The sequence below is a fragment of the Eupeodes corollae genome, chromosome 2 (assembly GCF_945859685.1).
Source record: "Eupeodes corollae chromosome 2, idEupCoro1.1, whole genome shotgun sequence".
Classification (NCBI taxonomy): Eukaryota; Metazoa; Arthropoda; class Insecta; order Diptera; family Syrphidae; genus Eupeodes; species Eupeodes corollae.
Window position 1 is genome coordinate 122,020,787 of NC_079148.1, and position 26,993 is coordinate 122,047,779.

Consider the following 26,993-nt stretch of genomic DNA (forward strand, 5'->3'; position numbering starts at 1 on the left):
CATTTACCGGAAGCAATGACAGGAGAAAATTATCATTCCGCATGGGGGACACGTTTGGGGGCTCTCGTCTCAGGTAACCGTGCCAACAGCACCAATACCATCAGAAACAAGGACGTCACTCATCAAAATGCGAGTAGAAGTATAAGTTGAAGCATTTTGATGCTTAGTCAGTAGAAAAATTTATAAAAAGAAAGATTCGGAGCTTCATGGGTTCAAGACATCAACAGAAAAAAAAAAAATAAATATCATATCTTCCATCAGATAGAACACAGAAAGGACGAAAATAATAATTTTTCAATGACGTGCCGGAGACACGACATTCGTCTGTCATTTATACTCGTACAAGCAACAACGTCATGGTGTTGTCGAGCGTCGTCGTCGCTTCGTCTTCGTGTTGATGCTTTTCTAAATACTAATAGGTCCTGCTGTTGCTAGACTTGGTTTTGGTCCTGATTCTGGGCTTGGGTTCTAGCTGTTGATACGTCAATTTCTTGTTGTTGTCGATACATTTATTTTTTTTTGTTTGTCTGACTGCTTATAGCATTTTATATTTAGATGATGTGGCATCATTGCCATCGTCATTGCACGTCTTCATCGTAGTCTTCATCATTTGCCGAGATTCTAAGATAGCTCCTGTATACCTATAGAACTCATCGCTTTTTTGAGAAGATTACCATTTCCGTCTACTTCCGATGACAGAAAGAGGGTGCCCTCCTAGCACACTGATTTTTCAGTGGGTGGTGGAGCGTTGAGGTGGCAAAAGTCAGTCTCTTGGATTTGTCATTCTTTTGATGCCTAATTGAATTGCCGTCGATAGGGCGTAATAATGTTTTGATGTGAGATTTTTTTTGAGCGTTTGGTAATAAAAGGCGAAGAATTACTGAGCGACTTTTATATCATGGCTCTATAGCTTTGACAATTAGATTATTAGATTTATTTATGTAGGTATAAGATATTTATGCATTCTCTGGATATAATAATAATAATCTAACGATCTTTATGTGTATCTAAAAAGTATCTCTATACTTTTTGGCTTACCGTTTTTCGGTAATTTCGTGTTTTGAATTGGTTATTGATTTCTTTTATGGAAAATACACAGCATTATTATTTGAGAATAATTTTAAGGGGGATATGAATTTGATTTCTTCCTTCGATAGCACTTACCTGAAATGATAGAGAAAAGTAATTGAAATTTATTAGCTTTTTTAGAACAAGATAAATAGAAGTAAATTGAATAAGGACTACAAATTAATTAACAATGGGTTAAGAGTTGACCACAGAAAAGATAATTACATCCTTTTTAGAACACAATAGAAGCGGATCTTTATTTTGTGTGGTTATTTTTTTTAATGTAGTTAGATGAAGACAGTTGAAAAATTAAGATTGAAAGTCTTCTAAAAATAAGGCTTTTTAAAATAATGGTTGTGAGTATTTGTGAAAAAACATTAAAGCAGCTAGACATTTAAAATTTAAAGTTGATGATAAAAATAGTATTTCTTAAAAGAAATTAATGTATTTTTATTGACTTCCCATAGGAACTTATTGTAAACGGTCCAATTTTTCAATTCGAAAATGTTGATATTTCTCGACGTTTCAAGGTATTTATAGAGTCGAAATAAAAGATTTTTAGTTATTTTTTTGTCGTCCATAGCTCAAGAACCAGTAGAGATATCGACATCAAATAAATTTTGTTTTACAGACAATAATGGAAAAAGATGCAGAAAAGACTCTCAAAATTAAGTGTGTGTTTTTTTACCAATCTAAATAAAAAATTCCCGGGGATTTTGTTGCCTTTTCAATTTCTCTTATTCTAAACAAGTTCGAAAAGGGGATAATACTCCGGGAAAAAAGTATCTATTCTAAATGTCTAAAACATGGAAAATTCGAATTCAATGGGGCCGAGTTTGTACCCTACACTTGAGCTGAGAGAGAGTTACGAAAATTTAAATTTTTATTTATTTTGCAATAACAATTGTAGTACCCGTAGCATGATGGTTTGTGCGTTGGACTGTCATGCAAGGGGTCTTGGGTTCAATCCCTGCCTGTGCCACCTTAATTTAAAAAAAAATAATTTTCACGGGTACTGCCTCTTGCGAGGAATTGACAAATCCTTCAAGAGTAATTCTTGTCATGAAAAAGTGCTTTCTCAAACTAGCCGTTCGGATTCGGCCCAAAATTGTAGGTCCCTTCCATTCCTGACAACAGTACTCGCACACAGGAATGGTTGAGAGTTGTAAGTCACTAGGCCCTGGTTCACAACGGACTGTCGCGCCACCCCATTTGAATAACAATTGATACTCGTAACATTTCAAATATGTTAAGGTGAAAAACAACAAACAAGGGTCAGCTTCTAATGCTTTTCAATTTGATGGAGGCTCAACGCGATATTCCGAATGGCTTCCACAAGAAAACAAAGGAGGAAGTGGCATTGTTTTGGCAAATGGTGGGAAATGCGCTGAACTTGTGTGGACCACCAAGAAAAGCACTAACGGAAAGGAAAAAAAAAACATTTAAACAAAAATTCAATAGATCTATTTTTATTAAACAAATATAGACATATAATTATAGGCTTGGAGTGATCAGAAAAATATGGAGCCCTTTCCGCCAATTTATCGTAAGCTACAGAATAAATTTGATCGTAAACGACAAATCAAAAGCTTACTGCTAGTCCTTGATACAACTTGTAACCATAGTCAGCATTGGAAATTATTAATTATGCTTAAGCTAAGACATGACAATAGCCTTCAAGGGATATGTCTTAGTATAATATAATTTAATAATTAAGTTGTCTTTTTTATTGAAAATGTCGCTTACGATAAAATGGCGGGAAGGGCTCGATATGTTCGATCAAAGGCGGCTGCGAACCTGAAAAGAAGGAATTGGACTGGTGATGGACCAAATAAGGAACAACCTTTTGGGACTACGAACAGGCCATCTATGTTTTGATTGGAATGAAAGAGTCCGTAAAAGGTGTTCCTGCAACAACGTTTGGGCTGAATGCAAGAAAAATGAAATCGAATAAGCAAAAAAATGACCATTTCTTCTCCATCCCCAACGGAATTGCTTGCTGAAGAATATTTCCTATCTTTGGTAATCGAACCTGTCCAGGCAAAAGCAACGCCATTAAATATTCCACAAAGCAAGTACAAGCGCCCACAAAAATACTGCCTCTAATGCTTATGAAAAAGGATTAATAATCCAACAGGAATTATGTGAAATATTAAACGATTTAGCCGGAGGAGTAAAAAACAACTTCAAAGTACGAAATGAGCTGTGTGAGGCTGTCAATGGTGTTGTTAAAGAAGCGGAAGAAATTCGTCGGAGCACTACAAAAATACACCGTGCACTTAACAACTCCTCTTCAAACAAGATTCTTGATGCAATACTGAACATTTTTTAATTTAATTTACTTTTAAATATATGCATTTATTTATGCATAAATATCAAATTCAAAATGCTTGTTTTCCTTTTCTGAAACTTTGTAAAATTACATTCATTGTGTCAAATACTTCGGAACAGCTGTTTCGAACATACAAAATTTTCATTTCCGAGTTCGAAGGGAAAAACTGTCTCCCGGGCAATTCGGAATAGGAGAATTTTACTCTCGGAAGAACAAGTCTCCTGGGAAATTGTTTTTCACAGGAATATTAAGAATTGGGCTGATAATTTCAAAAAAAGAAATCCAATTAAGGGTTTTTTGTTGTAGAAAATTTGTCACCATGAAAATTTTACAAACAAAACATAATTTTATCTCAAAAACAATTTCGTGCATCGAAAAATAACATTGTTAATACATGGTAAAATTTTGAAAAAAATCAAATTGACAGTTTTTTAATAAAAAATATAAACTTAAAAAAAACAATAACCGAAATTGGTGAAAATTGAATTTATATTCAAATATTTTTTCAACAACTTTTGTATATGGCTTTAATCTTATTTATCTTACAAGAAATGTTGTTTGCAACATTTAATACAATTTTGGGAAAAATTTAATACACAGTTTTTCTTACAAAAAATAAAAACTTAAAAGAAAATTTAACAAAAGTTTGTAATAATTGATTTTCGACACAAATATATTTTCAAATATTTGAAATTATGGCTTCGAACTAATTTTAGCTTATTGCAAATATAGTTTTCATTATTCGGACAAATTCTGAAAAAAATCGAATTACGAAAAATAAAAACCTAAATTAAAAAATTAATTAAAGTTGATAAAAATTGAATTTCGACTGAAATATCTTTGCAAAACTTTAAGATATTATATTGAAAGTACTTTTATCTTTTAAAAAGTATTGTTGTCAGCATTCAGTCAAATTTTAACAAAATTCTAATTGTCACTTTTTGTACAAAGACCTAAAAACTAAAAAAAATTAACAAAAGTTGGTAAAAATTGATTTTTGACTTAAATATATTTTCAAAACTTTGAGATATTGGCTTTAAACTTATTTTATTTTCTCAAAACTTATGTTGTCAGCATTTAGTTAAATTTTCATGAAATGGAATTAAGAGTTTTTTTTTAAATAAAATTGACAAAGTTGTTAAAAAAAAACTAATTATGATTTTCTACTTAAATATCTTTTCAAAAATTAAAAATACTGGCTTCAAACTTTTTTTATCTCACAGAAAATATTATTTTCGACGTTCAGTTAATTTTTTGTTAAAATCCAACAATACATTTAAAAAAAAAAAAAAAAAAATAGTAGGCAAATGCTACAAAATTGGTAAAAATTGGTTAACGTCTAAAAGTCGTGTTAGCAAAAAAAATATTGAAATCAAATTATTTCATCATATATGCAAAATCTTGTTGGTTATTTTTAACTTATTTTTAGAATAACTTAACTGATAACTTTTTTAACCAAACAAAACCTTTTAAGCAAGACAAATCGACTGACGGGATAGGAAGTTATCAGTGTGGGTCGCACCCCAGCCTCTTTTTTCATTATGAAAAGTAAGATATTTAAAAAAAATGTAAACCGATAATAACCAAACCTCCGTCAGGGCTGCTTTGAAAACCATTATCCTTTTTATGAAGTTTCCTTTGACCCAATCCCACATATGAAAAATCATGTAATTGATAACTTTACGAATTCCAACTCTTGAGTCTTTAATCAATTGTGGAGCTTTTTCAAAAACATATTCCACATCGGCTATTTATTTACTACAATTTACACCTTTTTTCGTATAAGTAAGCTTCAATCACACTGCCATCGCTAGCTTCATAGCTACAATGTAGAAAACGTTAAGGTTCTGTTGGGCTTCTCATTTTCAGTGAGAATCCGTATCATTTTGATGAAATTCAAGAACGGAAACAGCGAAGGTGCAAAGCTGGTGGTGATCGACCATTTGGTTTGTGTTAACTGAACTTTAAGACGTTGAAACCTTTAATTTATTGTTAGACGAGGAATCAATAAACTTTTGTTTTCGTCAACACAAAAGTCTACAGGAGTAAAATAGGTGTTTTCATTTATTCTTCAGCAATGCATACGGACTGATATTTTCACATCACGAACATGCCTCAACAACACAAAATTGTACACCTTTAGCCGTCCAAGAAGCTGCGTTTTCTTTAGGAAATGTGATTGCGATATTCTCACTAGTTTTTAATGGGTTTTAACAATTTTGCTGTGTTGTTGAAGTGTATAGTTTTAATAATAACTTTTTCTTGTCAATTTAAAATTAAACCTATCTCTGTAAAGTCCTAGTCCTATACTATAGCCTCTACTTTTAACAACAGATGTTAATATGTATTGTCACGAGACGAGACCAGATTAGATTTTCGCCTTCGTCTCTCCAAAATCAAAATATTTCAGTTTTTCCGGGTATCGTCTTCATATTTTTATAAATAACTTGTCTAAGTTAAATATTTTTAAATGAAATTTAACAGTCCCATCATTTTTGTGGAAATTTAAAGGAACTATTTTTATTAATATTTCAAAAAATAATAAAAGAATATTTTGTGTGTTGAAACTATAAAACCTGAAAAAATTAATGAAACCTGCATAATTATCATCATCAAAATTCACTTTAAGTTAGTATTGCTTTGTCTAAGCCCGTCCCGTATCAGTTACAGAGACCAGGCAAATACTTTTTTCGACACGTGGCCAGTTCTACCAATATTTCTTTAATAATATTACCATACCTTCTTTATTTTATTTTAAAAACTCGAAATTCTTAAGATATTTCAACTATTTCCATAAATTAATTTTTTTTTATTAAAAAAAATGTCTAGAACTCTAGAACTACTTTTCTCACAAACATAAATTCCAAGGCAAAACATCAATGTATTTTCCCAATAGAATTCTTGGAAACAATCTCAAAAGCTTTTATTTCTATATTATTCTCATTGTAACCTCTATTTTGCTCTTTAACAGGGCTTTGAGACATAACTTAACTACCCTCTTTTATACTTATTCCTTAACCATAACTTAAACACCTTTACCACCCTCCTTAAATATTTGTTATCAGCCTGGTTTTGAAATTTCCTGGCTTATATTTTCGTGATTATTAATGTGTTTATTTTAAAAATAAAAATATAATACAAAATCACGTTGAAAAAACATTCATCATCACGCCAAAGTGGAAACGGTCAAAAGGATATGTCTCTTGGCATTTGAATTGTAAAGGAATCCTTAAAAATCATATGTACATGTATAAACTTCCGCTATAGGTACTCCTTCCATTTTCCGATGTGTTGGCATTGAAATTGTTGCAAAAGAATGCAAAAGATGTTCCATATGATATTTACAATGCAAACGTGATTTTCTATATCCGGTGCATGTCGAAAAAGGTGGCTTGTTCAATCCGTGTGTGTATGGTTACACTCAGTTCTTAGGGATTATAGCCATTGAGACTTTTTTCTTACACTTTAGAATTTCAGAAAGCTTACTTATAGCAAACTACGATCCGAGGCTCATCATGTGTTAGTTTTCATGAGTTGATGAAAAAATACTTAGTTATTATTAACTTACTTTGATGGAGAGATTGCATTTGAAGAAGTAGAATAAGATGTTCATATGGAGGCAGATCATAAGGATCATCCCAAGGAAGACCCTTTAGGGCAAAGCGAATGAAATTATGATGAATTGATTCAATACGTTTTCTATGAATTTCGTAATAGGGAGTCCATACCTGCGAAGGATATTCAAGATGAGGACGAACATGACAATTGTAGAAAGAAAGAGTAACATAGGGATCATTGAACTCCTTTCGCCAGCGTTTTATAAAACCAAGCATACAACTTGCTTTATTAACAATAAAATTAATGTGATGTGTAAACTCTAAGTTGAAACAGAAATGAACAGCTAAATCTTTAAAAGTGGAGAAGCGACAGAGTTTTTGGTGTGATATACAGTAGTCAAATACGTTGCTGATTAGTTTTTTAGTAAAAGTTATCGTCTGACATTTTAAAGGGTTGAGTGAAAGGCTGTTTTTCTCCACACCAAAATGAGAAACTATCAATGTCGCCTTGTAAAAGATACGATCCGGGTGGACTTTATTATTTTGAAAATCTTCATATCGTCAGCAAAAATGAGAAGTTCACTTGAGCGTAGACTTGAAGATGCATCGTTAAGAGACAGGATGAACAGAAAAGGGCCAAGGTGGCTTCCCTGGGGAACCCGAAAGTTTTTGTAAATGCGATAAAGTCAACGGAGGATTCTTTAATCATGTGGCACAATCGCTTTGGCCATCTCAACATTTCCAGTCTGAAGGAGATGTATTGCCATAATATGGTGAAGGGAATTGACAAAAAAGTGCCAGCAATGATTTCGAATGCATTATCTGTGCTAAGGGGAAGATAACAACAAAACCGTTTTCAAAACAGGCAACAACAAGGAGAGTGAATATTTTGGATGTTTTTGACAGTGACATATTTGGACCGAAGCAAGTTATTTCATCTAAAGGAGCTAGATACTTCGTCACTTTCATCGACGATAAAAACAGAATGATTTTTGTTTATTATAAGAGGAGTCCTGACGAAATTTTTGATGTCTTCAGAAAATTCAAGCAGATGGTAGAGTGCTTAACCTGGAAGAAGATCAAAGTCTTAAGAAGTGACAATGGAAGTGAGTGCCAAATTTTCATCCTTTTTAGAAGCCTATGGTTTCCAGCGACAATTGACAGTCCAATACTCGCCACAGCAAAATGACGTCGCTGAGAGGGCGAACCGTACTCTTGTTAAAATGGCCAGATGTTTAATTCTTAATTCAAAGCTTCCGGATTATCTTTGGGGAGAAGCTTTGAACACAGCTGCATATACCTCAGGAACAGGTCCATTTCAAAAAGTCTACAAGATGTTACACCATTTGAGAACTGGTACGGAAGAAAACCCAACGTTTCGCATTTGAGAGTCTTTGGTGCTAAAGCTGTTGTTTTAAACAAAAGACCAGGTAAATCTAAATTTCAAGCAAAGGGCGTAGAAATGATCATGGTAGGTTATTCTCAAGAGTCTAAGGCTTACAGATTGTTTGATTCAAAGACAAGAAAGGTGGTCAAGGATCGTAATGTAGTTTTTTATGAAGACACTAACGTTTCAGTTGAAGATAAAACCGAAGATGACTTCATTATTTTCAATTTTGAAGAGGAATCCTTCGCTGCCGAACCTCAAGAATCGATAAACCCCGAATCAAACATTAGAATTGGTCCATCAGGCCGTCCAAAACTGATCAGACCAGAAGAGTACAATGTGATCGAAACTTTAAACTCAATCCAAGAAGAAATTTCTACAAACGTCTCCAGATTGAGCAACAAAAGGTTCAGAATGACAATTTCAAAATTTTACCTCATAGGATTTGTTTTCGAGGTATGACTTAATTCAAGCTAAGAAAAATGGTGCAAAGCCAAGAGCCTTAAGTTTAAGGAAAAAAAATCCGTGGCTAAGTTGGTCAAAAGCTTTAGAAAAGTCAGTTTATACACAGTTAACTTCATAAACATGTTCTTTTTGCAAATGACAGTTTTACTAAAAAATGCTACACTTTAACAAACAACTTGTTCAAATACTTTAGGAATGCAAGAAAGCTTTAGAATGGGCATGTAGTTGCTTATATCCGGCTTGATACTTTTCTTGAAAGTTATTGGTGTAAGAAATGACTTCTTCCATATACTGGGAAATTTGCCTGTTTTTAGAGAAAGTTTGAATAAGAACGTAAGGGGTTCAACTAAAGCATTACTTCACTTTTTAGTATTTTCGGGGGAATACAATCAGGATCGGCTGAGCAGTGATCATTTAAGGCAGATAAAAGATCAAGGACCGTTGTTTTTGTAAACTTTGAACTCTTGACTGAAAAGTTCTGTGTCGGAAAATCTTGAATTAAGCCACGTTTCTGTCAAAACGAATACGTCATGTGGAAATGATTGGGAGTTAAGAAAAATGTCAGCAGTCTTGTTACTAAGTCCCCTTAAGTTTTGGTAGAAGAGCGCAAGCCTGTTAAGTTTTTTGACTTGGTTTTCAAAGAAACACCTTGATTTTGACTTTGAGTAAACTAACAAAAGGTGTAAACTTATTGGAAATATTTAAAATATCAAATAGAGCTTATTCGAAATAAATGTTGTCCATCCAATTTCAAGGACAAAAGCGGTACAAAATTAACTATTGTTTGACAGTAAAACAGAAGTGTACTTGAACTTCACAGCTATCTTATTCAATCATAATGTTAGTGAACTTATTCAATAGACATGGAGTGTTGTACGTAAACGTTGAAGAGGATGGACACAAGGACAACGACCAAGCGACTCTACATTGAAGTTGGAAAAAGATTGAATTCTCTGAAGCTGAAATGCTTTCGTTCCATTCAGATCTGCCTCCCAAAGAGATCCTGAAAAGTCCTTCCATGTTTTCATATGGACACAGTCATACATACATACATATGTACATCCTAAATGGAAGGATATGGATTTTATGAATTCTGTGGATGAATTCCTTCGAAATGAATGAAAGCGCACTCCGTGCCATTGCCGTTTGTAGTCACCGCTGCCGCTGCTGCCACCGCCGCGCCGCCGCTCCATTCGTCGCCTCTCGCCGCACCGTGTGTGATGGTGTTTTGTGCGGTGAATGAGTACTCTGTTGTGGAAAGATTTCTAGATCAAGAATCCCTTGCGTCCGCGTGTCAAAACGACCAACCGACTGAACTATTCCATCCGACCGTGCCATCTGTTCTGGTCGGCTGAATATTATTGCATTTACGGATTTTCTGTATTTTTGTGTCTGTCTATTCGTTTGAAGAAAGAAAAAAAAAAGAAGAAAAACCAAAACGAAATGAAACATATAGAACATAGAAATAGGAAGGAACCGGGTTTGCTTTGGATGACAGCTGGTTTTCCTGGAGATGATGGATTTTGTTCGTCCTTGAATTTGACTTTTAAAATCTCTGGAATTTTGCATGACTAATGTTTTTGCCAAGGAGAAGAGTACAGAAAAAAAACTAAATAATATTTTTGATTTCTTTATTTTGGGTTTTATTTCTTGTTTTATTCTCTTGTGCGAAAACGTTATTTGAATTTATTAGTTTAGTAGTTGAAGATTCTCAAGGATATTGTAGGATAGTGCTTAATTTGATTTCTTATAATTTAGCTTTTTCTTAAAAAGTAGCTATAAACTAAATAAGCAATAACAATTATAATTTTACTAAACATATCTTAATAAACGAAACTATTTCAAAATCAGTTAAGGTGGTCGTCTGCCTTTGTTCTTAAATTTCGGGCTTATTTTTCAAGGATGGATTTCAAAAAAAAAACAAAACATGATAGGTTAGATTAGGTTATAGTGGATGTCCAAGATGGAAACGGACACACTTAGGCCAGTTTAATGGCCCATTGTGATACCACATGAATCTTGAGGCTTCCTCCTAAGCTCAATGGAACCAGCTTGAGTCCCTTACGAAACGTGAGAGGCTGATTATACCGATATGATTTAGATCGTTTAAATCGTTAAAGAAGAATTCTCCTAGGTAATTCTTGCGTTTTCGAGCCAGAGCAGGGCATGTGCAGAGAAGATGAAGAACCGTTTCTTCCTCTTCCTCGTCCATTCAGCTTCTGCAAAAGTTATTTGAGAATACGCCTAGTCTAGTGGCCTGCTTTCCTATTAGACAGTGTCCGGTTATGACACCTATTATCGAGCTTATATGCTATCTGCTTAGAGAGAGCAAGCACCTTGAACGTTTTATATCCAGTGTTGGCCAAATGTTTTTTGTGGCTTGACACGTGGTGATGTTGTTCCACCTGGTGCCTGCCCTCCTCGCAGCGTCTTGCATTAGCAACAGTTCACAAGTAGCGATTGGTATACCAGTACTTGCCAAACGTGGTAGGATGGGCTGTACTGTACCGTTCCTGGCGAGTTCATCTGCTTACACTTACCTGGAATGTCTCTATGGCCCGGCACACAGCAGAGGTGAATATTAAACTGTTGCGACATCTCCATTAGAGACGATCGACAGTTATGGACTGTTATAGAGTTTGTAGGGACAGAGTGCAGAGATTTGATAGCGGCCTGGCTATCAGAGAAAATACGGATATCAGATGTTAATATCATGTTTTCTTTGAGCCAAGACAAGACTTCTTTTATCGCCAAAAGTTCCGCCTGGAACACGCTACAATGATTGGGAAGGCGGAATGAGAGACTTAATTTCAGTCGTTCAGAGTACACACCTCCTCCAACCCCTGCTTTTGATTTTGACCCATCTGTGTGAAAATGGATTGACTCATACTCCAAGAAAGTCCTATCCTCCCAAAAAGATCTGGTAGGTATAGAAATCTGGAAGTTTCTGTCGAATTGCAGTTGGGGGATGGTGTAGTCTGTGTGCTTTGGAATTGATTCTAAATACCTTAGAATTACGGAGTGGCCAATGTTGTTGTAATTCCACTGCGACGAAGCTTTGAGGCGAATAGCAGAGCTAGCAGCTATTTGTTTGCTAAATATGTCAAGAGGTGTAATGTAGAGCAAGCTGTCCAGTGCCGCAGACGGGGTCGTGCAAAGCGATCCGGCTGGGTGGAACCACCCATTAGATCTTCTTCTTGATCTCGGTACGGTGATGGTAACCCTTTTGACGGGCACGTGCTACAGTGAAGGATACACGACTTGGATGCCAAGCACCAATACAGGTGACCTTATACAGACCCTTGTGCGTCTTGCGTGGCAATTTCTTTGTTTGCAAACGGCTTGACACACCCTTGGTAACACCAACGCAGTCAATAACCTCATCTTGTACGACGACCTTTGAGACGGGCACAGCTTGTTAGAAGTGCTCCTTGACCCACTTAACCTTGTAATCAATTGTCTTTTGGCGTTGCTTGATCAAACGGATCTGTCAGTGGGCAATGACACGGATGACCTTGCAATAACGAATAATCTTTCTGTAGTCATTCTCAATGCTCTTCTTACCGACAAAATCGTTCCATTTCTTGCTGGCCTTGGTGAAAGCCTTCTTCTTGATCTTATACCAGTTCTTGTAGAAACGACGACGGCATTCTCCAGACAAATGCTGGGCCCAGACGTTAACGAGGGCACGAAGAATGAATGGAGTTTCAATGTAACCAAAAGCTCCTACAACAGTCATTGGTGGTGTTTCCAAAACGGTAAAATCCTCCTCCTTCTTGTTGATCTTTGATCCCTGAAGGTCAACCTAACGTAAAATGTGAGTCATACCGGCCTTGTATCCAACAAAGCAAGTTAGATGCACTGGTTTGGAGGCATCATCCTTAGGGAAGGCCTTAACCTTTCCACGGTGTCTAGCTGCACGTTTCTTGGGGTAGAAAGCCATGGAACCAATGCGAGGCGCCGAAAACTTACGATGAGACATAATTAGAAGTTATTACAACGCGTCCTATCAACTCAGACGACGATAATAGAAAGCCATTTCTTATCAGTTGTTTTTTAATTTTTCGAGTTTTGTTAAAAAGTTATCAGTTGATTTTTTCTAAAGTATTAACTAAAAATTAAAAGTGATACTTTGCATATGATGTAAAGTTTGATTTCAAAATTAAATTTTGTTATAGAAATTTTAAGTCGAAACCCAGTTTCTACAAATTTTAGTAGCATTTCTTAAAAGTTTTTATTTCATTTTTTCTAAGAAAATAAGAAAAATTAGCACCGAATGAAATCAATACCTTCGTTTATTCTGGAGATATTGGGAATCAAATATCAATTTTGACCAATTTTGTTTATTGTTTTTTAAAAACAAAAGAGGCTGGCATGCAACCCACACTGATAACTTCCCATACCGTCTGTCGATTGATCTTGTTTAAAAGTTTGTTGGGTTAAAAAAGTTGTCGATGGAATTATGCTTAAAAATTTTAAAATTACCAACAATATTTTTCATATAAAGAAATCGTTTAGTTAAGAAAACAAATTTTTAAAAATTTTAGTAGCATTTCTTAATTTTTTTAAAAATGGACAAATAAAATCAATTTTAAAGATATTAGGAACCCAACATCAATTTTTACCAAATGTACATTCTATTTTTGTAGATTTTATTTTTGTATGATTTTTTTATAAAAATGTTTAAATACAATTAAAAAAGCAAGAGTTTTTATTAAAAAGAGAAGCGAACTAAGTGCTACTTATTTTCTTAGCCACATTTTAGGCTTAAATTGTGTGTTGACGTTATGGTTTGATGTTTTTTAACAAGTAGCTCTTAAATAAAGATTTGGAAGTGCTTTTCACTGATAGAAAATGATATTTTTAAAAATTTATTTAATAAGAAGAATTGTTAATTTTGTGACAAAAAATAAAAAAAATGACTGAATTGATTCGCAATATTAAAAAAATCATCACGTGGCATCACTGATACCCGCTTCTACAGATACCAATTCAAAAATAAAATTAAAATATTTTTTTTTATATTATGAGTATAGGTAGGTAGTAACTTGTACATCGAGGAATTTATTTAATGAAAAATTTTAAGAAAAATGAACTTTTGCGCAATTAATATGAATTTCAGTTTTAATTTTTGCCAATTATTATATTTATCGTCTGGCATCAAAAAAGAGAAGTTTAAACAAAAGTTTGAAGTGCATTCCCGTTATTACATCGCGAAATTCATGAATACTATTAAAATAGGGACAAAGGAACTTTATAGAAATAGATCCCAGTGTCTTTCTTTTTTGAATTAAGCTATGCATCTACTAAAGCTGTAAATAATGAAGACAGGAGATATTGCACTAAATTCATATCTTTTAATAGAATTTTTCGCGGAAAAGTGATAAAGGACAGGTATTGATAAATGAGAAGGGAAGGAAAGAATTTCACAAGTTTTTTAAGAGTTTAATATTTTTAAAATCAGCATTGAGCTAGTCAAAGAAAAACCCTAGACACATTTAAGTTGTTCTTCATTTTAATTATATAGTATTTGAAAAATTAACTTTTCTACTGTTAATCATAAATATTTCTTAAAATTATTATTTAGCTCGAAAATTCTAAGAACTAAAAATATGTTACATTGAAAATAATTTCATATAACGAAAAACAACATTTTCGACATCACGTAATTACAACTTTAAGAAAAAATCAATAGGATCTAGGTCTCAGCGCCATAAATGAGAACCGGGATGACAAGTGTCTTATAAATGGTGATTTTTGATGCTCGAGGGAGGACTCTACTTCTTAATTGAATTCTAAGTATAAAGAAGCAGCGATTTGCAGGAGTTATTCTTCGTTTGATTTCAGCGCTGGTGTCGTTGTCTGTGTTAATAGCGGTGCCTAGGTAGACGAAGTCCTTAACCACCTCAAAGTTAAATCTATCCATGGTGACGTTTTGTCCTACACGTCATTGTTCAATGTCCTTTTTTGATGGCTGCATAAACTTGGTCTTGCCCTCATTGACCTCTACACCTATTTTCTTCGCTTCCGTCGAAATGCTCAAAAACGCTCCAATGACATAACGCTTTGATCTTCCAATTATGTCAATATCATCTGCGTATCCGAGTAATTGGATGGACCTTTGGAAGATTGTGCCTCTAGTGTTGACGGTTGAGTTTTGCACAATTCTTTCCAGAACGATGTTGAAGAAGTCATATGACAGTGCATCGCCTTGTATAAAACCTTTTTTGACATCAAATGCATCGATGAGATCTTTTCCGACCTTGATATAGCAGCTTCCCTTCTCCATCCTTATTTTGCACACCTGGATAAGTTTGACAGAGATGTCAAAACTAGACATTGCTCTGTAGAGCTCTTCCCTACAGATGCTGTCATACGCGGCTTTAAAATCGATAAAGAGATGGTGGGTATCGATTTGAAGCTCCTGGGTTTTTTCCAAGATCTGCCGCAATGTGAATATTTGGTTGATAGTGGACTTTTCTGGTCTGAAGCCACACTGATAAGGACCAATCAGGTTGTTGACGAATGGCTTCAGACGTTCACATAATACGGCAGAGAGGATCTTATACGCAATGTTAAGGAGACTGATGCCTCTATAGTTGGCGCAGTTTAGAGGGTCTCCTTTCTTATGTTTTGGGCACACTATGCTGAGATTCCACTCATCGGGCATGCTTTCTTCCGACCATATTTTGCAGATGAGTTGGTGCATGCTCCGTACCAAGTCATCGCCTGCTGCTTTGAAAAGTTCGGCAGCAATGTCGTCAGCCGCAGCAGCTTTGTTTGACTTCAGTTTAGATATAGCTATCTTCACTTCGTCAAGGTCGGGAAGGTGGAATTGTTGACCTGCCTCGCCTGGTGGTGATGGTTGATTGGTTCTATCTCCCTTATAGCGGAATTCGGTTCGTCATCGCCGATATATAATTTGGAGAAGTGGTCTTTCCATATTCTCAACATCGACAACGGTTCTACTACGATGTTCCGCTGATCGTGTTTACAGGCTTCGGTTCGTGACTGGTACCCTTGGCAGTTGTTTTTTACCTTTTGGTAAAATTTACGAACCTCATTTCTGTTGTGACATCCCTCTATCTCCTCGATCGCGCGCTTCTCATGCTCTCTTTTTTTCCATCTGAAAAGCCAGTGTTCCTCTCTCGAGAGCAGCTCTGTTCCTTTTATCCAGCGCTATTTTGTATGCCTGCTGTTTCGCTGCGTGCGCTTGCCGGCATTCGTCGTCAAACCAGGAGTTTCGCTGTGGTGGCCGTGTGAAACCTAGCACCTCAAAAGCTGCATCTCTGATGGCTGCATCAAGGCAATGTTGTCACTGGTTTTCAATGCTCAATGCAGACAGCATAGGACTCCTTAAGAGGTTATTAGGTCCTCGATCTGAAAAGGACATGGCAATCTCTTGCTAAGTACTGTCGTCAGTACTTCCTTGTTTTGGCTTGGACCGGGATATCCGTAGCCGTACTTTGGCTACAACGAGGTTGTGGTCCTAGTCAATGTTGGCCCCTCGGAATGTTCGGACATCCTGTATTCTGGAGAAGTGTCGTGCGTCAACCGTAATGTGGTCAATCTACTTGAGAGCTCGAAGAATATGCCTTCAGTGTCTTTATCGATCTCCTCTGTTGGGGCATGCGCGCATATTAGGCTAATGTTGGCGAATTTAGCCTTGATGCGGATTGTTGTGATGCGCTCGCTCACACTTTTAAAGCTCAAGACTTTTTGCCTGAGTCAAGTTCTAACAACAAATCCACACCCAAATAGACGCTGTCTTTGTTCTCGGTAGCAGTCGCCGTATTTTTAGTTTTCGTTTGCCCGATCCATCCCATCGCACTTCTTAGATGGCGGTAATATCTGCTTTGCAGCAGTTTAGGGCTTCCGCTAATTGTTCGGCTGCACGTGGTCTGTTAAGGGACCTAAAATTCCACGTACAGATCCCAAGTTCGTTGTTCTTATTTCGTTTGCGTGGGTTGTCAACAGAAAATCCGTCTGTATCCGAGGCTGGTTAGTGCTTCGCAACTAAAAGTATTTTTTACGTGGTCAGGAAGTCACCCCGACGGCACAACCCCCAACCTGGAGGGCCAGATCGTTAGTATAACTTCAAGGACGGGGAGCCGGATAAACCGCTCCCTGCAGGCCTGGGCTCCGAATATGTCAAAGAAGCCCTAAGCTCAATGAAACCAGTTTGATTCCCTTATGAAACGTGAAAGACCGATTATGTTAATATGATTGATATCGTTTAAATCTTTATAGAAGAATTCTCGCACTTTTTTCTTGGGTTTTTAGCAAGAGCAGTGTACGGACGAAGTGAAGACCTGTTTTCGCCTCATCCTCATCCAAACAGCTTCTGTTACAGCCTTAAAATTGGAAAGGTGGACCGAATAATTCTTAAAGCATAGCAATGAAAAGTTATAAGTGCGGTTCGAATGTCTGCCGATATTTTTGCAACTTTCTTCATATAAATATCTTCTTCCATTTTCTACATTCCTTTTGACAACACTGTAGCTTTTTCTCAAAAATAAATTGAAACATTGAAGAAGTGAATACAAAATTAATTCAAATCAAAATTTGTTTGGTGCTCGTGAAATTCACCTTAAACAATTTACTTTTTCCGAAAAACCTATTCTTTGTTCCTCTTCCGAACTGATTACCGATGGTATATTCAAGAATTAAAGATCCTTCGACGAACAACGACGACGAAACGATATCATTGACAACGTGCAACGCTGATGGTGTATCTATCACTTTTTAAATATCACCTTCTCCGGGCGTTCGATGGTCTCTCTCTCTTTCTCTGAGCTTTTCCCCGAAAATTTGACTGCTTATGTGCACCAACGAAAATTACGTTTGTAGAATCCTTTCCATCTCCAACGACTGCTGAAAATAGTGGTGTCCTATAGCAACGAACAAATATAGAGGAGGTTATTCCGCTTCAAAAATTGCTTGATTGCACTTAAATGCGATTCCAAAATTGGCGCCATGGTGATGACGATGATGATGATGATGATAGGTAATGGAAATGGTGATGATGCTGAAGTTGGAGCTGGAGTTGATGGTGCAGAGCAGCTAGGTATACATAGGTCGAGAAGAACCCGAGCTGGAGCAGATGTAAGGTGAGATTGCCTTTGGCAAAGGGTTTTTGCTCATTTTGTCGATGTTTGAATTTTGAATGAGAAATAGCTTGATGCTTGAAGTCATGGACGGCAAATAATAATAATGTTTTCTAGTTGAAGAAATGATGTTCGGTTTTTTGGTAATGATTGAGCGAGCGAGGAAGGCAAAATGGAAGGATTCTGAAATATAGATTCTGGCACTCGTTGATGTGTTGGTGATGAAAAAGATGGAAAAGCTAGCTATAGGTGTCATTTATACGGCAAAAGGACTATTATGTCCTTCTCCTGCGATTGCAACTTCAACCTATGCCCTCTGCGCTGCGACCGCTGGCGTAATGAACTTCCATGAAAACGAACAAACTATCGCAAGGGCAATTTCCCAAACGCGCCATCAACAACCAATGAGGCAATGAAAATAAGGCTTCAGGATCAGACGATACCTAGACACCCAGACCCCGACCATCATCTCTCTCTCTCGCGAACGAAAAGTATGAACCTATGTGCACTCTGAAAATAGTTTTCGTTTCGCTGGCAATTGCGATTTCAATTTTTCCGGATATTTGTGCATTTCGTGATGAACAAGGATATTCCTCGTCCGCGATTGTGCACCTGCACATACACACATACATATATACGTATGTTTGTATTTTGTGTATTTTTGTGTGAATACGAGGATAGGTAGAGAAGCGCACGTTATTTAAGTTTTAAACATCTTTGAGAATTTAAGGAATTAATCAGGATATTACTGCTGCAAATGGTTGTGGTGATGAAAATGGTTGAACTGAGCATCATCCTATACCTATACATCAGCATCTCCTTTTTGTATACTTTTGCTGCTGCAACTGCTGCGTTTCTGCCGTATTTATATTTCCTTTTGCAATTTTCCTGGAATATTAACAATTAATTTCGGAATAGGGCTTTCATCCGGTAATTCAGCAGCAGCAGCAGAAGATGTAGCATAAGAAACCTTAGACATAGACGTATAGAAGTAGACGCAACCGCGGATGTTTTCCGCGCTGGAATGTGGGACACCATACCGTTGAGATTGAGACTGCATAGCATCATAGATATCTATTCTATGTATATGAAGTTCTTATGGAATATTCCAGAGCGTCTTCTATACGATGTGGTTTTTGGGGAATATTTTGTTTTTATTTTTGAGAATTGAGAAATTTACCCAAACATATTAAAATGTCTGTGTTTAATTCAATGAGGGAATTCTCATCCTTTCCTTGTTCTGAAGGATCCTAAATTTGTTTATTTTTGTTGTTGATCTCGTTGAAGCGATTAATTACTATTACTGAAGTAACATCTCACTCGAGGGATGTCATTAAAACCTAAAATGATGTAACAATGGAAATAGTGTCTTTTTTTGTGCTTAACCTATTCTGAAGTTCTTGAGATGGAGTTAAGTTTAGGTAACAAAGAAGTAGGACTAAGAAAGGATTAATTTAGGTTTTGTTCTTAAGAAGTTTAAAGTTTTTGTTATTTTTAAGCAAAACACTAAACATTATGGTAGAATAAAGACGTTCATAGTTTACCAGAAACCACACGTATGCAAAATCTTACAGCTAATATTATGTTTCGGTATTTGTAAACAATAAGCTGGACATTAGACAAGTCAGCAGGTGTCGATGGTATATCCAACATTGTATTACGACATTTACCTCAGGAAGCTGTGGACATTTATACCAATTAACGTTTGTTGGACGACAGCTGCAGTACATCCTCTTCCGAAAATGGGAAAGGACAACTCTATTCTCGAGAATCTCCGGTAGATAAGTCTTCTGCCAAGGATCAGTAAGGTATTCGAGAAGGTAGCGTTCCTAGATATTGAAGGAGCTTTCAACAACGTCAGTTAAGAGGCGATCACAACAGCATTGGATAATCTGAAATTAGAGAAATCACTCATAGATCTTTTAAGTCGCATGGTCAAAAGCAGGACAGTAACTTCTAGTATGAGAAGTTTTACTACCACCAGATCGGTGAATCGAGGCACCACTCAAGGTGGGGTCCTTTCGCTTCTTTAATGGAAGATGGTAGTAAACGACCTACTAACATCATTGGAAGCAGAGGGTTTCAGGGTGATTGCCTGTGCTGACGACGTTGCAATATCTGTATCTGGGAAACACCTTCAAATTCTCTCGGAACTCCTACAAAATGCCTTAAATAGGCTAACAAAATAGGCTAAGCAATGTGGCTTGGACGTCAATCCACATAAAACAAAATTAATACTCTTTTCGAGAAGATATAACATAGTTCCGAAGATTAGCCCAACCAAGATTAGAGGAATACCATTAAGCTTTTCCGACCAAGCTAAATATCTAGGCCTCATTTTAGACAAAAAACTAAATTGGAACCAAATATTGATGAAAGAGTAAAAAAGGCTACTGTAGCGCTTTTTACTTGTAAAAAGGCCATAGGATCAAAATGTGGCTTCTCAACAAAAATAACCCACTGGCTATACACTTCGGTAAGCAGACCAATACTCATTTACGGATTTGTCGTATGGTGGACCGCACTGGACAAGATGGCAAATCTAAATAAGCTCATCAAAGTCCAGCGGTCAGCAGGTATGTGCATCACAGGAGCCCTTCGTTCAACGCCAACCGCATCAATGAAGTGCTTTTAAACCTAACACCTCTTGACATCTTCTCCAAAATCGTAGCAGCCAACGCATGTGTGAGGCTAAGAGCCACCTTTCAATGGAACAGTAACAATATACTGGACATACTACTATTCTATAGACAGTTTCAGATCTACCCCAGATCGCTTAGACTATACCACCCCAAAAATGGTATTCAGTAAAAGCGTCCATGTGTCCATCCCTTCAAGATCCTACTGGGAATAAGAGAGATCCCTGGAAGACGATGCGGTACACTTCTATACAGACGGTTCAAAGACCCATCACGGAGTTGGAAGAGGTATCTTTTCGGAACAACTGAATCTCAGTCTATTCTATAGACTTCTTAATCAATGTAGTGTATTTCAGGTAGAAGTAAAGGCGATTAAAGAAGCACTATCCTGGCTCAAAGAAAACGTTATATCTTGTAGGGATATACGAATCTTCTCGGACAGCCAAGCCGCTCTTAAATCTCTCGCGTCTGTCTCCACAAACTCTCGAAGAGTCCACGATGACGGAACAGTTTAACATTCACCTCATTTGGGTGCCGGGCCACAGAGACATTCCGGGAAATTGCAAAGCCGATGAGCTCGCCAAAAACGGACCACTTCTGCCTTATGTTAGACAAAAACATAACATAGGAACACCACTTGCTACATGCAAATATCTTCTCAAACAATATGCTCTAGAAACAACAAATGCTAAATGGTCACAGAGAACCACCTGCCTAGCAACCAAGCAAATATGGCCAAGCATAGACTTAAAACGGTCAAAAAGCTTGTTATCACTGAGCAGACAAAGTATAAGCTCTACAGTTGGAGTAATAACAGGACACTGCCTCATAGGAAGACATGCTCTGAGGCTAGGGGTCTACGCAAATGACTTCTGTAGAAGCTGCATGGACGAGGAGGAAGAGGAAACAGTCCAACACCTTCTATGTACAGGTCCAGCACTCTCCATTAGAAGGAATAATTTTCTCGGAAATCCCTTCTTCCATAATACCAGTGAACTGGCAACGATTGACACAAAATGTCTTTCTAACTTTATAAAAAGTAAAAAATGGTTTGTTTAAGTTCATTACTCTCCCATGAGTAACCTCATTAGTGGTATCACAATGGAGTCAATGACATCTGGACAGCCTCTCTAACCTAACCTAACCTATTCGGGAAGGTTATAAAGAGAGCTCTGACAAAGATGGCTGAGAACAACAAAATAATTCCGGATAATCAGTTCGGCTTTAAGGCGGGACATGACACTATTCATGCTGCGTCGAAGCTGGTTTCTGATATCCAGTGGAATAAATCTAAAAGGCAATGTACGGGTGCTTGTCTGGTTAACTTGGAGGCCTTCGACAAAGTATGGTTAGAGAGTCTTTATCTAAAGCTGACCAGACTTGGCATAAGTAAACCACTGTTGTATATGCTTTATGACATGCTTAACGGCACACAGTTTATTGTCAAAAGTGGCAATGCAACATCTACCAAAATCTTTGATATTCAAAATGATCTTCAACAGGGATCGGTTAAATAGCCGATCTTGTTCAGCATTAATGCCAGTAATCTGATAACAAGTCTGACTTAGGCAATAGAACGGCCCCAAAAACTGAGGTTATAAAGGCTTTTTTTGCAGGGTAACTTCGACAAAATTCAGCGATGACTGGAAGTTGATAATCAACTTTTAAAAATGCAATACTTTTCTGTTCAGGAATCTGCTGTATGGAGTCTCAAGGAATACGAGAGAGAACTGGAAAATCAAGTGATCGTTGGACCAAACCAACAACCACTGGCGAGTAAAAGTGTGGTAAAGTACCTTGACATCTAGTTGGGTCAGTACTTGTATTTTGACAGACATAAGAGTGCTGCTCTTTGCCCTGACAAAATGGTCGTTTTTAGCAGCCTTCTTGAGAGCAGGGTGAGGGTGATTTGCTACATGGCCCCTATCGGCTGATGATTGCCTATGGGTGCCCGGTATGGTTCAAAGTTTCCCAATCTCAAATGGAAAATATTCGGTTGTTTGAGAGATAATATCTTCGACGTTGTCTTGGACTACAAAGAACACCAGAGTCGGAGTACAAATACTTTTCCAACCAGGTTCTATACAACAGAGCCAACATAAACAGAATATATAATTTTTTGTTGAAGCTTGGTAGGGGTCGCATTGCGAGAGCCATGTCGTCGACTAACAGCTTTAGGGCTTGGGGCTTTCTACCCCAACAATGAGTACTACAAAAGTGCACCTTTAAGTGGTAACATTCCGCCCGTAGCTTACCTCCATTAAGACAATCGAGGCCGATACAGAAGAGGAAGGCGGTTTCGGTCATCTACCACGGCAGCAGTAAAACTGTAGATAGGCGAATCTCTCAAGGTCGATACGTAATCAAACTGGATCGAGCCAAGCGCCTTCGGTTCAATAGGGCTGTTTTCGAAAGGAACCGAAGAGATAGTTTGAGGCAGGAGAACCAGTTTTTGTAGCTTCAAATTGAGAGTATCATTTAAAGTTGTCTAGAGCGTTTGGTCCAAACAAACATAAGGCAAGATTAAGACGTGATCAATTACGAAAACGTAGGTTCTTAATTTGAATACAAAAATTTAAATAAAAGATTGTATTTCCAAAACTTATTGATTTTCAGTCGAATTTTTTCAACTGATGTTATAATGTCCCTATATTCTAAATGTTTTGTTGTCTGGAACGTTTAACCTTTAGGAATTCCTTTTTTGTCCTCCTTTTGCATAATTTTAATAAAGCTTTTATCACCGTTCTAAAAAAAAAACCATTAAATTTGTTTACAGACCAAAAACAGCTTGAACATAAACTTTTGTTTGCATGATTTTCATAGTATTTTAAATGGTTTCTTGACTTATTACAAAAAACATTATTTACAATTTTTTTCAGAGCACTAATCGAAAGTTATCAGATTGAGTCGTATTCCATCAGTCCCTTTTTTTATTATTTTTATCTCCAAAAGAAATATTTCCAATTGAATTTCTTATGCAAAAATCCAAAAAATGTTACCAATTCATCCATAAAAAAATATTACAAAAATAACTCAAAATTCTCTCTGACAATAGCAACTGAACTTGTATACCAGTTCATAGTATCAACCTACCATTCAATTTAACTTCAATACCCATAAAATGTTCACCTGATTTGGTATTCCAATCAAGAACTGAATTATTAAATTAATTTCAAATTTCATTTGTTCCGTTATGGATTCGATGTTGGACATAAAAACAATTTTATCGTTATCTTTGATGGCAGGGATGTAAAAGGATATACCTATACAACTGTTATACCATTTTATACATTCTACAATACCCTTAATGGCCTTGTTGCACTTTATGGATATTTTTGCACCTCTTTGGCATTTGTTTGTAAATACATATTCAGATGTCCACCGACATCCTTTTACCTATCCACCCACTCCCTATTGAACTTCTCTCCCCATACATACTTATTCTTCTTATAATCCTAAACAACCGATTACAATTGATTTTACATCTCCAGATTTCCCACAATGCGGCCCCAATATATTTCCCAATATATATGTATGTAAGTGTCCTGTGTATATACATAACAATTTAGAAGCCTGTGCCCTTCCTTGTCCTTGTTGTCCTTATAGCACTGCACACATTGGCATACGAGGGTATATGGATGTATGAATGTTGCAACTTGGCAATATCGTAGATAAACATTAAACGGCAAAGAGATACAATGCTACACAAGATGTAAGCAAATAGTAAAATGGATGTTTTTGGGAGCCCTGAACTCAACCCATTCTCTTTATGTTTATACTCATATATATACATTTTACAATCATACATATTTATATATATGTATGTAAGTCTTGTGTTTGGAATATCTGGAATCTAGGGATGCATATTGTGTCCCTTGCATAGGACAAAAGGATTTATTTTGTTATCCGTACGCTTTGCAAGAATTTAGTTTTGAACAAAATGAATGTTTACATCACCACAAAAACATACAAATTCGTTATTATGTGTATGGGTGTGTATGTGTGACTGTGTATTTGGGTATATGTGTGTAATCATTGAAAGTATAATGTTTATGTATAGAATATTGTCTAACTTACATTCTAACTACCTTTCTCTCTATATCCTAGATGTATTAACCGATATTCGGATTTCCTTGAGTAGATACAACATAAGCTGCTACTTTTGGGGCAAGACATGAATTTAACCTTTAGGTAACAGAACAATGACAAATAACACGAATTTCATTTTTAATGTAGTTTTAAAGCTTGTACAGGATGGTCTTATAGGTTTTAAAATCTCCATGTCTTGGCTTTTAAAATTTTAAGAAAGATTTTGTACATGGAGCTTTGAGATGTATCAACAGAGAACTGTTTCTAAACAACAAAAAAAATATAAAAAGGAAATTTACCTTAAAAAAAATATGCGAAATTGAAGGTCTACAATTTTATAAAATCATAAGACTGATATCTCAAACAAATATATCCCCAAATTGCTTAAAAGAGAAGCGAGATATTAGCTTTACGGAAAAAAAAACTTTCTGAAATTGAATGCTCATGAATTCGACTTAAAAAAGGGAACTGTAAATGTTAAAAACAATAATAATTAAGTTAAAGAATTAAAAGGTTAAGGTACCTTTTAAAAATTTCTAAAAAATAAGAGGATACAAAGTTGTGATGGAAGAAATTGAATATGTTCTGAGAAAATGGATTATTGCATGGACAAAGAACGTTTGGTAAGGTTAATGCAAACAAATCAACAAAACTAAAATAAAAATTAACAAAGTTTAACTTAAGAAAGAGATATTAGCTTTACTGAGATATGCTAAGTACTTTTTTCTTCGATATGATATTATCTCAATTCAATTCAATTCAATCATTTTTTATTCAATTTTCACTTCAGAATAACATAATAACAATATTTTTAGATACTCAAGAAGATAAGTTTTAAAAAAAAGAATAAGATCTGAGCCATTCAGTAACATGTGTATGTCAGTGTTGAGTGGCCGGCTAAAAATTAAGCATACTAGAGAAAAACTGACGTGGGGTACTTTCAGTTGTTCTTTTCTGCAATTTTTAATTAATTCAAGTCAAAAATACAAAATTTAGATATCAAAATTAATTCAAAGAAAGTTGAAAAATTGGTTTAAATAAAAGAATCCTTTTGCATTTATTGTCGTACTTTATAAACCAATTCAATGTCGCTCATATCCATGGTGAAAAGCCATTCTTTAATTTTTCTTAAGAAAGAGTTGAGATTGTTTGTTGTTCTTATTCCAAATGGAAGATTGTTGAAAGTAGTTCGCGATGTCATTAGATAGAAGTTCATAAAATGTGTTTTATGTGCAATCAAAGTGCTGACAAGTTCTAAATTGTTGACCCGTAAATTGTATATTGAAGAATTTCTGCTGGGAATATTACCACTTTGTTGATAGAATTCTTTTAAGACCTTAAAAACATACAGGTGACGCAACGGAAGTATCTTTAATTCGCAAAAAAGAGGCCAGCTGTGTGTACGTTGATTTTTACCACAAATAATACGAATTATATGTTTTTGGGCAATTAAAATGGGTCTAAAAGTGCTCATAAAAGTACCCCCCCAACTAACTATACCGTATTGCAATTTAGACTGAGTAAGTCCGTAGTAGATCATAGTTAAAACATTCTTAGTGCAAAATGGTCTTAACAGATAAGTCTTACGCGTAATAAGATTCATATAATTTCTAAGTGAATTAACATGAGATTTCCAGTTTAGATTACTGTCGAAAATAATTCCTAAGTATTTAAATGAGTCAACACGTTCAATTTGAAAACAGTTTGGGGAACACTGGTTATTATTTAAAAAATTGTATCTACCACATACATGCAAGGGTAAAACGAATTTTTGACAATCATACGAGTGGAAATACAACTCAAAATCCTTAGGAAAGTCATCTGTTAGCTTGAAACACATAACTTTTGTTTTATCGCTAATAATTAGTTTATGATATGCAAACCACACCCTTAGTAATTGTAAGTCTTTATTTAAGTTGGCAAGACATTGAAAATAAGTCGGAACAGTGTAAGTAAATGCTATATCATCTGCAAAGGCTATAAGATTTCCAGAAAAATCTTGAAGGAACAGCGAGTTAATGTAGATTAAAAAAAGTAAAGGTCCTAAAACAGAGCCCTGTGGGACACCATTTTTTAATGTTTGCACATTACTGAAAACATTATTAATTAATACTCTTTGTTCCCTTCCAATCAAATATGATTTAAACCATTCATATATTATACCTCTAAAACCAATATTATATAACTTACTTAAAAGTATTTCATGATCGACCATGTCAAATGCCTTTGTCATGTCAATGAACAGCGCCATCGTTGAGTGGCTTTCGTTTATACCCTTGTATAAATCACAACTTACTTTTAAAATAGCATCTTCCGTACTTCTACCTGATCGAAACCCAAACTGAACTT

At 35.9% G+C, this 26,993-nt stretch overlaps 1 long non-coding RNA gene and 1 pseudogene across 1 annotated transcript in view; both read right to left on the bottom strand.

Moving 5' to 3' along the window:
• Positions 1-950: 950 nt before the first annotated feature.
• LOC129947918 (uncharacterized) overlaps positions 951-26,993 on the bottom strand; it is a 94,019-nt gene continuing 67,976 nt past the window's right edge. Inside the window, exon 3 of the long non-coding RNA XR_008781786.1 lies at positions 951-1,164. This is a non-coding gene — a long non-coding RNA (uncharacterized LOC129947918). The remainder of the gene's footprint in view (positions 1,165-26,993) is intronic.
• LOC129947917 (60S ribosomal protein L3-like) lies at positions 11,994-12,827 on the bottom strand (annotated as a pseudogene).